Below are 14,854 nucleotides of genomic sequence, written 5' to 3' on the forward strand. Positions count from 1 at the left end.
CTCTGCCAGTGCTTCACAGTAAATACCCAGTAATTCACTACTTTTTCTTTCCACTTCATTCTCACATTTTTCCTTCCACTGTCTCAGTCCATCATAGCATTTTTCTGTGTGCTTTAGATTTTAATGTTTTTGTGAGTCACAATTGCTCTCCTATTATCTGCAAGCTTTCATTACAAGCATTCTACACATTTGCCCTTAATCTGTAACAAATATGCTCATGTTTTCTCAGCTTAATCTGTTCTTTGTGGATCTTGATTCCTCTTCTGTTGGTCATCATAAGCACCTTTCTTTCTTTCTTTCCCAGAGGTTATCTGGGTTATGCCTCATCCCATTTCTGAAACTGCCAGTGTCTTCTCCTTTCACTGTATATATTATTTTCTCACCCCGACATCTTTTGCTGGGCTTTCACTTCCAATTGAGGGCACCAGCATACCTTTAATAAGGGTTTGTCCTCCTGGGCTATTGGAACCCTCTTTGCCTTCAAACACAAAAGGCCGGAGTTGTTGAAGATTTGCATATCTGGGTAGCTCTTGACCAAAGGCTGATGGATATAATTACTCCAGCTCCATAACCCCTTGGTTGTTATGTAAATGTCAACCTGGTCCATTTATTTGAGTTATGGAAATCTTGTATATTCTTACTAACTTTTTGGGTGATCTTACGATCAATTTTGAGAGTTTTAAAATCTCCTGTAATTGCGCATATGCTTACATATACTTCCTGTGTTGAGTTTTCATTTATTTTTGAAGCTCTGTTATTGGATATATGCATTTTTAGCATTGTTATATCTTGTTGATGACTTACAAACTCTTTCATTAAAGAATTTGCCAATTTCTCTTTGATCATTCTGATAGTAATATAGCCATTGCAGCTGTCTCATGTTTGGTTTGCATGGTATATAATTTTCATATTTTGCTTTTTGCGCTTATTTTTATAATTTAATTGTTTATTTTTATAAGCAGTTTACTATTAATTTGCTACGTTTTAAAAAATAGTTTACTACTTTAATGAATAAAATAAATAAAAATAGTTTACTGTTTTAATTAACTTCAAATTTTTAAAATAATTTTTAAGCATATTTTGTAGCAGACATTTGAAATTGAAAATTTCAGACACTGAAAATGAAAACAATATGTTGATGTGTGTCTGGAGTTTTTTCTCTTCCTTTTACAGTACTTGACTTTATTCTGGAGGACAGTTTAGTCATTGCATCATTTATAAGGTTTTATTTTTTCTAATAGGTGGATTTATAGTAGTCTTACTGTAGAGCTTGTTTGTCCCTACTGCCAACGCATGACTTTCCTTGGGTTTCTGCTCTATGCCCCAAATATGCAACAAGGTCTCTCCATTGTGGTGGTTTGTACTCAACATTTGTGGCTTGCATGAATTTCATAAATTGTTTAGATTTACAGGCATCCAGAAACTTTTTCTGCTTTATTATTATTATTATTTTTTTTTGGCACAGTTTAGTGGAATTAAATCCTACATGTCTGCTGCCTGAGATTCCTCCAAACATTCAAGGGATCCTTTGCATATTTCTAAAGTATTATTTATGTAACTTTTTCTTTTAGTACGTTACTCCTAAATTCCACCTACTTTGACCTCCTCAGACTTCAACATCTGTCTCCTCAATTCAACAAGACTGGAGTGCTTTGGTTTCTCCTGCCTGTGACATGATCTGAAAAGGCAGATCTTGTCTGTCTAGGCAGAAAGCTAGGGCAATTGTATTTTCATTTTTATTATTTCTTCTCTCCAGGATTATAGTACTATGATGTCTGTTGTGAAATATCTGAAAAACAGTTATTTTATATGTTTTATCAAGTTTCTAGTTGTAAAAGGCCAAGTTAAATACCAGATACTGTCATGTGTGAAGTTTTCTACAATCATTTTTTTTTTTTTCAACTGAAAATCCATTAGCCTTAGGATGCATTTCTGAATTAGCATGAAATAGAGTATACATAGATCATTACATTTTTTCTGGGAGATAGTCTGCAGTTTTCAAAATTCTCAGGGATCCCAGTATATAGGAGTATGCCTATTTGTTTTGTGATCCCTAATCTATTCTATTATGGTGAACATACAAAATGTTCAAAAGGGAGTTAATTGACTGAGACTATCATTCAAATGAGTTCATAATCTGAGCCACAGTCAGCTCCTGGTCTTGTTTTCTCTGACTGTATAGAGCTTCTCCATCTTTGGCTGCAAATAATATATTCAATCTGATTTATTGACTATGCCAAAGCCTTTGACTGTGTGGATCACAACAAACTGTGGAAAATTCTTCATGAGATGGGAATACCAGACCACTTGACCTGCCTTCTGAGAAATCTGTATGCAGGTCAAGAAGCAACAGCTAGAACTGGACATGGAGCAACAGACTGGTTCCAATTAGGCAAAGGAACACATCAAGGCTGTATATTGTCACCCTGCTTATTTAGCTTATATACAGAGTACATCATGAGAAATGCCTGTCTGGATGAAGCACAAGCCAGAATCAAAATTTCTGGGAGAAATATCAATAACCTCATTTATGCAGATGATACCACCCTTATGGCAGAAAGTGACAAACAACTAAAAAACCTCTTGATGAAAGTGAAAGAGGAGAGTGAAAAAGTTGGCTTAAACTCAACATTCAGAAAACTAAGATGATGGAATCTGATCCCATCACTTCATGGCAAATAGATGGAGAAATAGCGGAAACAGTGACAGACTTTACTTTTTGGAGTTCCAAAATCACTCCAGATGGTGACTGCAGCCATGAAATTGAAAGATGCTTACTCCTTGGGCTTCCCTGGTGGCTCAGAGGTTAAAGCGTCTGCCTGCAATGCGGAAGACATGGGTTCCATCCCTGGGTCAGGAAGATCCCCTAGAGAAGGAAATGGCAACCCACTCTAGTATTCTTGCCTGGAGAATTCTACGAACAGAGGAGCCTGGTGGTCTACAGTCTACGGGGTCACAAAGAGTTGGACAAGACTTCACTTTCACTTTCACTTTACTCCTTGGAAGAAAAGTTATGACCAACCTAGACAGCATATTAAAAAGCAGAGGCATTACTTTGTCAACAAAGGTCTGTGTAGTCAAGGCTATGGTTTTTCCAGTAGTCATGTATGTATGTGAGAGTTGTTCTATAAAGAAAGCTGAGTGCCAAAGAATTGATGCTTTTGAACTGTGGTGTTGAAGAAGACTCTTGAGAGTCCCTTGGACTGCAAGGAGATCCAACCAATCCACCCTAAAGGAAATCAGTCCTGAATATTCATTGGAAGAGCTGATGTTGAAACTCCAATACTTTGACCACCTGATGTGCAGAACTGACTCATTTGAAAAAACCCTGTTGCTGAGAAAGATTGAAGGGGGGAGGAGAAGGGGATGACACAGAATGAGATGGTTAGATGGCATCACTGACTGTATGGATATGAGTTTGAGTAAACTCCAGGACTTGATGATGGACAGGGAAGCCTGGAGTGCGACAGTTCATGGCGTTGCAAAGAGTCAGACACAACTGAGCGACTGAACTGAATGAACTGTTCAAATGATGGTGAATATATGCTCCAGTGGCACTTACAAAATTAATTTTAAAACTTTATAGTGTTAGGATGTAAATTAATAGAGTGTAGTGCTGCATATAAGAAATAATAGACTAACTTGTTCATAGTTCTAGAAAGATAGAAAATCTTCAGTAAATAATAAATGTATATTAAACTTTCACTATATGGAAGATACTTGGAGAGGTAGTGGGAAAAAATACAGATGAAGATAATTGGTGCCAAATCCTCTCCAGTGATCATTACATTTGAATGACTGATGTTGCTTGCTCTGTTTTAATCATCTGTGGATATATGTGTAAATATCATTTTGACATATAATGTACTCTTCTACATGTTCTACTTTAATTGCTATATATTTGTTCTAGAAATATTTATCTTAAATATAATTGTTAGTGTTATAATGAAAATAATATTAGTTGAGTCATAATAGGGACACCTCTCTCATAAGACAAGGTTAAAATTATGACTTAAGATTTTACTATTTATATATTTACTGATAAATGAAAAAAGAATAGAGGATATATTTTAGTATTAGGAAATTAAAACCAAATTTTATAAGTATTTAGTAATAAAAATTCTTATTATAAGTTCTGAGTTTGAAAAAGTAGATTTGTGTGTCAACTTTACTACAAATAACAGAAATATTTAGAGATTAAATATAGTTTATGCTTGTTTGATTTAAATATTTAATAGTTTGAGCATTGATAAATCTATGAATATATCCACTGTGACACTGTTACTTTTCAACATCACAAATCTTGAAGCTATGTTCATTAGGAATGTAATTTAACAATATTTGCAGGTCAATAGTCAAAAATGAATTTCTACCACTCGAACCTGTCAGTTGCTGAGAATTTGAAACATTGTGCACATTCCTTGTAGGTTACTCAAGAGCAAAATGTAAAGGAGTCTATATATTTTATTTCTTGGTTTATTCTAAGCTGAAGATAAAAGTTTCCCTTGGAAATGCAAGGAAACAAACCTACTTACTGCAAAATTTTACTATGTTCAGAATGAAGAAATTTAAGAGAAAGTTTCAGACTCCCTAATTTTTAAATGTAAAAGGTTATAGTTTCAACTTTCAGTTCAGTTCAGTTGCTCAATTGTGTCCGACTCTTTGCGACCTCATGAACCTCAGCACGCCAGGCCTCCCTGTCCATCACCAACTCCTGGAGTCCACCCAAACCCATGTCCATTGAGTCAGTGATGCCATCCAACCATCTCATCCTCTGTTGTCCCCTTATCCTTCTGCACTCAATCTTTCCCAGCATCAGGGTCTTTTCGAATGAGTCAGCTCTTCACATCAGGTGGCCAAAGTATTGGAGTTTCAGCTTGAACATCAGTCCTTCCAATGAACACCCAGGACTGATCTCCTTTAGGATGGACTGGTTGTATCTCCTTGCAGTCCAAGGGACTCTCAAGAATCTTCTCTAACACCACAGTTCAAAAGCATCAATTTTTTGGCGCTCAACTTTCTTTATAGTCCAACTCTCACATCCATACATGACCACTGGAAAAACCATAGCCTTGACTAGATGGACCTTTGTTGACAAAGTAATGTCTCTGCTTTTTAATATGCTGTCTAGGTTGGTCATAACTTTTCTCTCAAGGAGTAGTGTCTTTTATTTTCATGGCTGCAATCAACCATCTGTAGTGATTTTGGAGCCCCCAGAAATAAAGTCAGCCACTGTTTCCACTATTTCCCCATCTATCTGCCATGAAGTGATGGGACCAGATGCCATGATCTTAGTTTTCTGAATGTTGAGCTTTAAGCAAACTTTTTCACTCTCCTCTTTCACCTTCATCAAGAGGCTATTTATTCTTCTTCACTTTCTGCCATATGGATAGTTTCATCTGCATATCTAAGGTTATTGATATTTCTCCCAGCAATCTTGATTCCAGCTTGTGCTTCCTCCAGCCCAGCGTTTCTCATGATGTACGCTGCATAGAAGTTAAATAAGCACTTCTCAAATAAAATGTTAGTATACTTCAGCTTCTATCTACCTTGTCCACCCTATTTTCATGCTGTCTGTATGAAAACCTACTTTCTCAATATTTAAATTGAGACATTCAATAAATGCCTCTTTGGCAAGAGGCATTAGCCTTTGTAGGCATGTATATCACTTCCAGTATCTTACTACTTTTAGGGGCTGAGCACCATAGAAATTCCATTTATTTTAAGATATATAGCATTATCAATAAAAGTTGCCCATGAAGGATATTGAAATCACAGATTTCATAGCTGCTTTACAACAAGGACTGACTTTACTCATTCACATATCTCTGTTAGCTCTGCTGAAACAGCAGGATTTGAAACTGGCTGTGAAATTAGATTTTTTCTAACATGAGCAATGAGAGCTGTCATAATTCTGATCTCTAAAGGAAAAAGAAAACCTCTGTTATCATGCTATATTTCTCTCTCCTATGAATATTTTCTCTAATGATAATATGCTAATGGTGGTGTACATATTGAAGTTGACTTTTGGGTATGTAGGGATTTTTAGTAAGATTTGAGTTCTAAAATTGTTCTCCCCTGACAACATCTTATGATATATGTTCCTAATAAAAAATAAGCAGATGATTCTTAGATAATAATTCTGAAAAATAATCTATGTTATCAAAACAATTTACATTTTCCCCAAAGAATTTTTCATGTTATTGGTAGAAATGACTATTTTGGAACTTTCTAGGCTATTTGCATTTTCTGATTAACCAAAGCAATATACAAGCACTCTCCTTACTGTGTGTCTTTTCTTATGTTAGTGTTCAGTATGGATACAAACTCATCACTTACATGTGTAAATTAGAGTCCAACTCTTGAATTTAGGCAAAAATTGAGGTTTAGATTCGACTCTGTGTCTCCTAGTTTCTTACTAGGTAGATTACATAAAGTCCCAAAGCCACAGCTTTCTCATCATTAAACCAGAAATAATTATAATTCTTTTACTGTTAGGATTGTTGTGAAGATTAAATAAAATAATTTACCATTCTCTTTAGAAGAGTACCAGGTATTTGCTCTATGATCTTTAATCATTTCTACGTTCATTTTTATCCCACTTGACAGACCAAAACAGCGTACCTGTGATACAGCTGTTCAAAAGACGCCAGGGGGAGACATTCTGACATGCATCTGGCCCTGGTTCACTCTAAATAAATAATCCTGCAGGGTCTCAAGAGGGACAACAACCTCAGAGTAGAACTAGTATCTCAGAAATAACCCCCAAACCAAATTGTTTAAGAACTCCTAGGATAGATTTATCATGAAACAATTGACAGACTTTCTCAACTTCTCAGTAAAATAAAGACATACATAAAAGAGGGTAAAGTCAGAGGCAACTATAGGAATACTAATAGAAATTCCAAAATCTAGACAAAATGTTCTCTATCTATAAAATTGATAGAATGACTTCAGAATAGCAAACATTGTACAGATATTTCCAGGACAGAGTGGGACAGTCTACAGAGAAGCACAAGAAAGTCACTCAGTTGCCCACCCCAATATCCTCTCTCTCTCTCTCTCTCTCTTTAGAAAATGTAAGCTCAGAATCAATCCATCCGGAGTGGGACCTGTGGATGTTCTCACTATGTGGTTGTTTTGTTTGGTGGAGGAGCTGACCATCACTTCCTATCCTGTTAGTACCTTCCCATCTAGATCTACTCTGACAGTAAGACTACCAGGAGACAATTAAGGGAAACAATTCAGTATGCAGATTTAATATGCACGACATATTCATGAAAAAATAAATCAAAAGTAGCCCACACTTCATTAGAATCCAGACTCTAGAGACATATTTTTAATTTAAAGTATAAAGAAGTTTCCCTGCTTCCAGACTGGGATGGGATGGCGAGCGGAGAGAAAGAAAGGATGAGAGGGGTTAATGACTAAAGAAAGCAAAATAAGGTTTATCCTAAACATCCATGCAATACTAAATACTGGAAGAAATAGAGAAAGGTACATTTAGTTTTGAAGATTATAACTCGGTAATTTGGCAATGAGTCTAATAATTGTTTTACATGCTTGAAAACAATGGATATATTTTCTACTTTAAATTGGATATAATTAACTTTATTATAATAATACTTTCAGGGGGCTACAGTCTCTATATTTTGTAAATTTATACACAATATTAAATCATAGTTTCCATATAAATTTAGTCTCTTTGTTTTGTTATAACTAATATGTTTCTTCTAGACCTTCTTGGGACAAAGTCTATAATATGATTTTGTTGTTCAGTTGTTAAGTCGTATCTGACTCTTTATAAGCCCATGGACTGTAGCATGCCTTATTTTGCAGTTATATCTGCAGAATTAATCATAAACTCTGAAAAAAGCAAGAATTTATAGGTCACATAAGCATGAGTTCACCTTAAACCACCATGCCTGGATATTTTTTCCTTGTGATATCGTTTCTTATCTGTATCAATAGGGCAGTGGGATTTTGTTTAGAGTTGTTAGTTCTGAAGTCACATTACCTAGGTTTAGGTTCAATATTTATGTGTACAAATTGTAGAACATTTAAAAATATATATATTTTTTCTGAGCTTTGTTTTCATTTTCTGAATGAGAGAAAAACAGTACTGACACCATTGAAATAATATTTAAGATGCTAGGATTAATATCAGCACATAGTGAAGAGTCAATTATATATTGTGTGTGTATAAATGTAATATGTTTGAATAGAATTAACTATTAACATAATGCTCAGAAGAGAGTAAATGTTCAGTGAATGACAGTGTCTATCTTTACTGTTACCATTACTGCTTTGTATGCATGCATGCGCACTCATTTCAGTTGTGTCCAACTCTTTGCAACCTATGGACTGTAGTTCACCACTTTATATTCGTACAACACAACTACTTTTACTAGAAAATACCTAAAGATTTCTTTACAACTTTCAGAAGTATTCAGCAAATATTACTTAAGCCCCTACTATGAGCCAAGTATAGGAGACGTACAAGGGTCACTCTTCCCTTTCCCTTCCTGGTGTTGTGGGATTTTGCTTTACTATGTGTAAGAAGCAGACAGATGGCAGTGTGGAGGGGAATGGCATGATAAAGGCTCCTCTGTCCATGGGATTCACCCAGCAAGAATACTGGAGTGGGTTGCCATGCCCTCCTCCAGGTGATCTTCCCTACCTAGGCATCAAACCTGTATCTCCTGTGTCTCACACTTATTAAACTCTCATAAATTAATACTGTGTTGACATCACCAACTCTTATTGTGAGGTTAATAGCATGTTCTTAATCATCGTGGGACTGAAAACTGAAATGCCTACCGTACTATTTCCCCAGCTACTTTGTGTACAAAGAATCACATAAGATGCTTATTAAAATTTAGAGTCTACCATTATTCTCAATATATTGGACCAGAATCTCCAGAGGATGAGCTGGGGATATGTATTTTTAGTCCAGAGTCTTGATGGTTTTCTGATCTGGCAGTTTGAGCAAAACCCTAACCAACAGAAACTAAGTAGATGATGTAAGTGGGTAGAACATGGTGAATAAGGCATGTGAGGAAATGAGGGAATACCTTGGTTGTAGGATCTAGGACCAGCTGCCTTCAAGTTTTCCAGATAAGCTAGAAATATGGATTGTTATATAAAATATTCTAATTTTTTACATATTGGCAAATTAGTCAATGTCTTTCTGTTATTACCATTCAGGACAAACCAAATTTTTAACCTATTTCTGCTGTTAAAAATAAATAAATTATCTATCTATATATATATATATATACATACATACATACATATATATATACGCATAGTAAAGCAAAATCCTGCAACACCAGGAAGGGAAAGGGAAGACTGACTCTTGTATGTCTCCTATCCTTGGCTCATAGTAGGGGCTTAAGTAATATTTGCTGAATACTTCTGAAAGTTGTAAAGAAATCTTAAGGTATTTTCTAATAAGGTTTTGTTGTATGAAGATAAAGTGATTATATTGTTTAAATGTAAAAAGTGACTTGGGTGTAAATTGAATTTTGTTGTTGCTGTTTAGTTGCTAAGCCATGTCCTACTTTTTTGTGACCCCATGGCCTGTGCCTGCCATGTTCCTCTGTCCATGGGATTTCCCAGACAAGAATACTAGAGTGGGTTGCCATTTCCTTCTCCAGAAGGTCTTCTCAACGCAGGGATTAACCTGTGTCTCTTGCTTTGGAACCAGGGAAGCCTTGTAAATTTAATTGTCTAGGTGTAAAAGGGAGGACTACATGGCGGGGGGAGTGGGGGAGCAGTTAAGATAATGACTTCTTGGTAGTAGAAGAAAGTTTCAATATATATATGTATGTAACTTATTTGTTTTTTCCTCACTTTCCTCCTCTAAAATGCATTATAATAACCAAATGCAAAAATTACGTGCACTTGCATAAGCAGAAGGTAGTTTATAAGCCTCAAGAGGCAGAAATCATGTCAATCTTTGTTTTCATCATATTCCTCAGTTCAGTTCAGACGATCAGTCGTGTCTGACTCTCTGCAACTCCATGAATCGCAGCACGCCAGGCCTCCCTGTCCATCAACAACTCTCGGAGTCTACTCAAACTCATGCCCATCGAGTCAGTGATGCCATCCACCCATCTCATCCTCTATTGTTCCCTTCTCCTGCCCCCAGTCCCTCTCAGCATCAGGGTCTTTTCCAGTGAGTCAACTCCAATGAGTCAACCATGAGGTGGCCAAAGTATTGGAGTTTCAGCTTCAGAATCAGTCCTTCTAATGAACACCCAGGACTGATCTCTTCTAGGATGGACTGGTTGGATCTCCTTGCAGTCCAAGGGACTCTCAACATTCTCCAGCACCACAGTTCAAAAGCATCAATTTTTTGGTGCTCAGCTTTCTTCACAGTCCAACTCTCACATCCATACATGATCACTGGAAAAACCATAGCCTTGACTACACGGACCTTTGTTGGCAAAGTAATGTCTCTGCTTTTTAATATGATATCATCATATCCCTAGTGTCTAACAAAGCAAGATTACCTTCTTGAATATTTAAGTAGGATAAGGAATGAATGAATAAATGCATTAACTGGGTAAAGCACCTTTCATATATATTCATATTAATCATGGTACAATCATGTCAATTTGATTAAACATATATAGAACCCTTTCTCTGACAGTTAACCAGTATGCTCTATACTGATAGTTTGACCATATGCTAGGCTTATTACAGACATATGCAAATTCATATTATATCTCTTCTTATAAAAACACATTCACAAACACATTTCTATTGAAGTGGAACTCATCCTTTAAATCTTGGTTAGCACAGCTTCTATGAGGTTCAAACATTTGGCTCATAAGATGCAACTGCTCTGTTGGGAAAAGAAAAAAGTACTGATTCTGTATAATCTAAGGAAAGAGATAGAATAAGTATTGTTCCAGTAAATTCAGAGCAGTTTAAGGAATATATATTATATGAGAACATAGTAGAGGGGGCCCTGTTTAAATAGGTTCAACGATGCCTTCTGGGTGAAAATACCAGTCCTGCTTCTTGGTAAGATACTGAGAGTGAAAGGTTAAAATGACCTTATATTTTCAGTGCTTTTACTCAGCAACCTGGTTTTACTATTAATACTGTGTTTCCACCTTTTTAAATCTAATATATATATATATATATATATATATTTATATCTTTAAATCTAATATATATATCATTGATATATATAGTATATATATTTATATCTTTAAATCTTTAAATATATATATCTTTAAATCTAATATATATATACATATATATACATATATATATATATATATATATATATATATATATATATATATCTTTGAAACTTTCAGTCTAGTTCCCCAAATGGTCATTCATTATTATAATAGACTATTATTTTCAGGTATAGATTTGTTTCCATTTTTCCTTTATAGATATAAATTCACTATTACAAGAGCTTTTCATGGTTCTGAAGTATTTCTAGAGCCATCATATTTGATAAATGACTTGTTTCATCCTACAAGACATGGGGCAGAAAATATTAACCTTGCCAAACTGGAGACTAATTTAATATTTTAGGCTATTTCCACATGATCTCCTTTCAGTACTATTATGTATATAAAACTGCTTTGTAAGTATTCTGATATTTTCATTGGTTCCTACTATGTCACTATAATAATGATGACACTGTCTAAATCATAGATATTAAATGTCTTGAGAGCTTTTACTCTCAAGGAAGTAACAGAAGGCCATGCATTTGAACTGCAAAATTGAAGAACACAATATAAAGTGAATATATTAGATTTGCTAAACATTAAAAGGCAATAGCTATAAAGTGAGAAACATGGCCATTTCCTTCTGCTGAAACCAACGAATAAACAGATGATTTTCAAATAAAACTATAAATAGTAGTATAAATTTCCATAGAACCCTCAAACATGTACACATATCAAAATAAGTTTAAGGAGCAGCATTAATGTGGGAAAGAAAGGAAAGCAGAGACAGAGGAAATATAGTTTGTGAAACACAGCCAGTTCAGGATTGCAGAAATAGATTCAGACCATCATTTGGGGTTTTATCTGTCTCCCTACTCACTGTTCTCACATTCTTTTACATCTTGGATCCATATGATTCATAGAAACAACTGAGCACCTTGGAAATTTCCCAGGCTTAGTAGAATACTATCTTAGTGCCTCTAAAATTACTCATTGAATATCATATTAGCTTAAACTGAAACTGTAGAATTTTCTATATTTCAACAAATACTTAAAATAGCAAAACAGCAAAGCTGCTATTTTTTTTTAATTTTGGAAATATGATTTCACTTTGTTTTTGTAAATGTGTAGTAATGAAAATTAGAGACATATTCTGATCAGTTTTTTTTTTTTTTTCATCTTTGTACTTTGTGGTTTGGCTTTTCTTCTCACTCTATTGCTCAGTGCAGTACAGCTAAGATGATGGGACTGAATGCTATATGGACTTCATATCCTGCCACTTACCATTGACTTAGTCACTTAAATTTTCTGAGGCTCCATTTCCTCAGATTTAAAAGGAGATTAATAATGTATTTCTGATAAGACTGGTATAAAAATCAAAGTTGTTCCCAGTGAATCAAAGACTTACAAGACCTGAAACCATAAAACTCTTAGAAGAAAACATAGGGAAAAACTCCTTGAAATTAGTTCTTAACACTGATTTTTCTGGGTATGATATCACAAGCACAACAGCAAGAGCAAATATTAATAAATGAGACTTTTCCAGGCAAGGATAGTGGAGTGGATTGCCATTTCCTTCTCCAGGGGATCTTCCCAACCCAGGGGTTGAACCCAGGTCTCCCGCATTGCAGGCAGACGCTTTACCTTCTGAGCCACCAGGGAAGCCCAATAAATGAGACTACATGAAATTAAAGATCTTCTACACAACCACAGAAACAATCAACAAAATGAAAAGGTAACCTAAGGAAGGGATAAGACATTTTCAAATCATATATCTAATGCGTTAGTATCCAAATATATATTAAAAAAAAAAAAATCCAACACAATGGAAGAAAAAAAATCTATTTCAAAAATGGACAGAGGAACTGAACATTTTTTTTTTTTTTCCAAAAAATACAAGCAAACGACCAATAGCACTTGAAAAGCTACCACCTTTATGGAAAATTGTATGGAGTGTCCTCAAAAAAAGATTAAAAATAGATTTAGCATGTGATCCAAAAATCCTACTTCAGGCCATATATCTAAAGGAAATTAAATCACTATCTTAGAAAGATATATGCACTCCCATGCTCATTGTATTATTATTAACAATAGTCAAGATATAGAAACAACCTAAGTATTTACCAAGGATAAGTATATAAACAAGAGGTAGAATTGGTGTACAAATGGATTATTCAGGCATGATAAAGAAGGAAATCTTGTCATTTGGACAAGATAGATGGACCTTGAGGGCATTATGACAAATGAAATAAGTTACAGAAAGACAAATACTAATTGATCTCACTCATATGTGGAATACAAAAAACCAAAGACTGCTATATATGTGGTAGTTATTTTTTCATTAAATGAAATATTTCATTATGGCATATTTTTTTTTCCTTTCGTATTAGTATGACCCCAGATCATAAAGAAAATACATTCGCCAGTATTACCTTGTTTTCTTTTATAAGAATTTTGTGCCATGCATTTGAATGTATGGCCATCTCATTTAAAAGTAGATTAATAATTATGGCAGTTAAGAAAAATAATGTTCCCCTTTTAATACCAAAATATATTGTTAAAAATGCAGATCTTCTCTACCTTTTAGTTACTGTAATCTTTTAAGTGAGGAAAAACATATTGTTAAAGATATATTATATACTACTTTTCCATACAGCTGGTTATTTTATCCTGTCAGATATATGAAAGCATTGGCTGTGATATTAATGAGTTTCAGAGTGGAAGGAATTCTTTTTTTTTTTAATGAAGCATAGAATTTATTAATGTTTTATGTAATTTGTAATCTGTAAGCAGTGGTCTCATAAATATATGACTACACCTTTACATGTGTTAAGCGACAGATAACTGTCTTCCCCACCAAGACAGCTCGGTCAAATAAAAAATGGACAGCATTTACCACACTTTCTGGGCTTCTTATTTTCTCTTTGGAAAACATGGCTGGTCAGTTTAAACTGAATCTGCAATTCAACATGTTCCAGGCAGCCTCTCTACCACCACCACCTTGATCATCAGAGCTTACTTTAAAAGGTGCCAGTGACGTGCCTGGGGATACCCATGTGACAGGGTCCTGGGCTGCTGCGCCCAACTGGAGAGATGGTGTCAGAGATGGTGTGGGTGGGTGCCTCTCCACCAGCCTCAGGAACAACCGACGTCACCTTCAGACAATCCTAACTGCCATCCCTCCAGGGTGGTAACTGCTTGCATTCTAAATGCTATCACTCCCTCTAACAGTGGCAATGGGCAATGGGCAACCAAGGGAAGGAATGTATCCACAAGGACTTTTTTTTTTTTCTTTTTCTCAAGAACCATGAAAGTGCTAACTTTTCCTTAACAAATGTGACATAGAATCATGACTACAAAGCTACTCAATGATCTCATCCTACCATCCACAAAACCGTACGTTCCTTCTCAGCAACATCAGGAGCCAACGATGCGGTCCCTGTGTACACAGAGATCCTTAACAGGACGGAAGTCCACAGACTGACGTATTACTGCTGCAGTCTCTGAAGAGGAGATGGAACCAGTCAATTCCTGTGAATCCCTCTATTGCCCAAAAAAGGTCCAAGACTGGCAGGCGACCCCTTGCAGCGGGGCCCAGCCCTCTCGCGACCTGTCAGGACCACCTACTTCATGTGGGAGCCCGGGGGCTGAGGCTC

This window comes from Muntiacus reevesi, chromosome 17 (assembly GCF_963930625.1).
Source record: "Muntiacus reevesi chromosome 17, mMunRee1.1, whole genome shotgun sequence".
Lineage (NCBI taxonomy): Eukaryota > Metazoa > Chordata > Mammalia > Artiodactyla > Cervidae > Muntiacus > Muntiacus reevesi.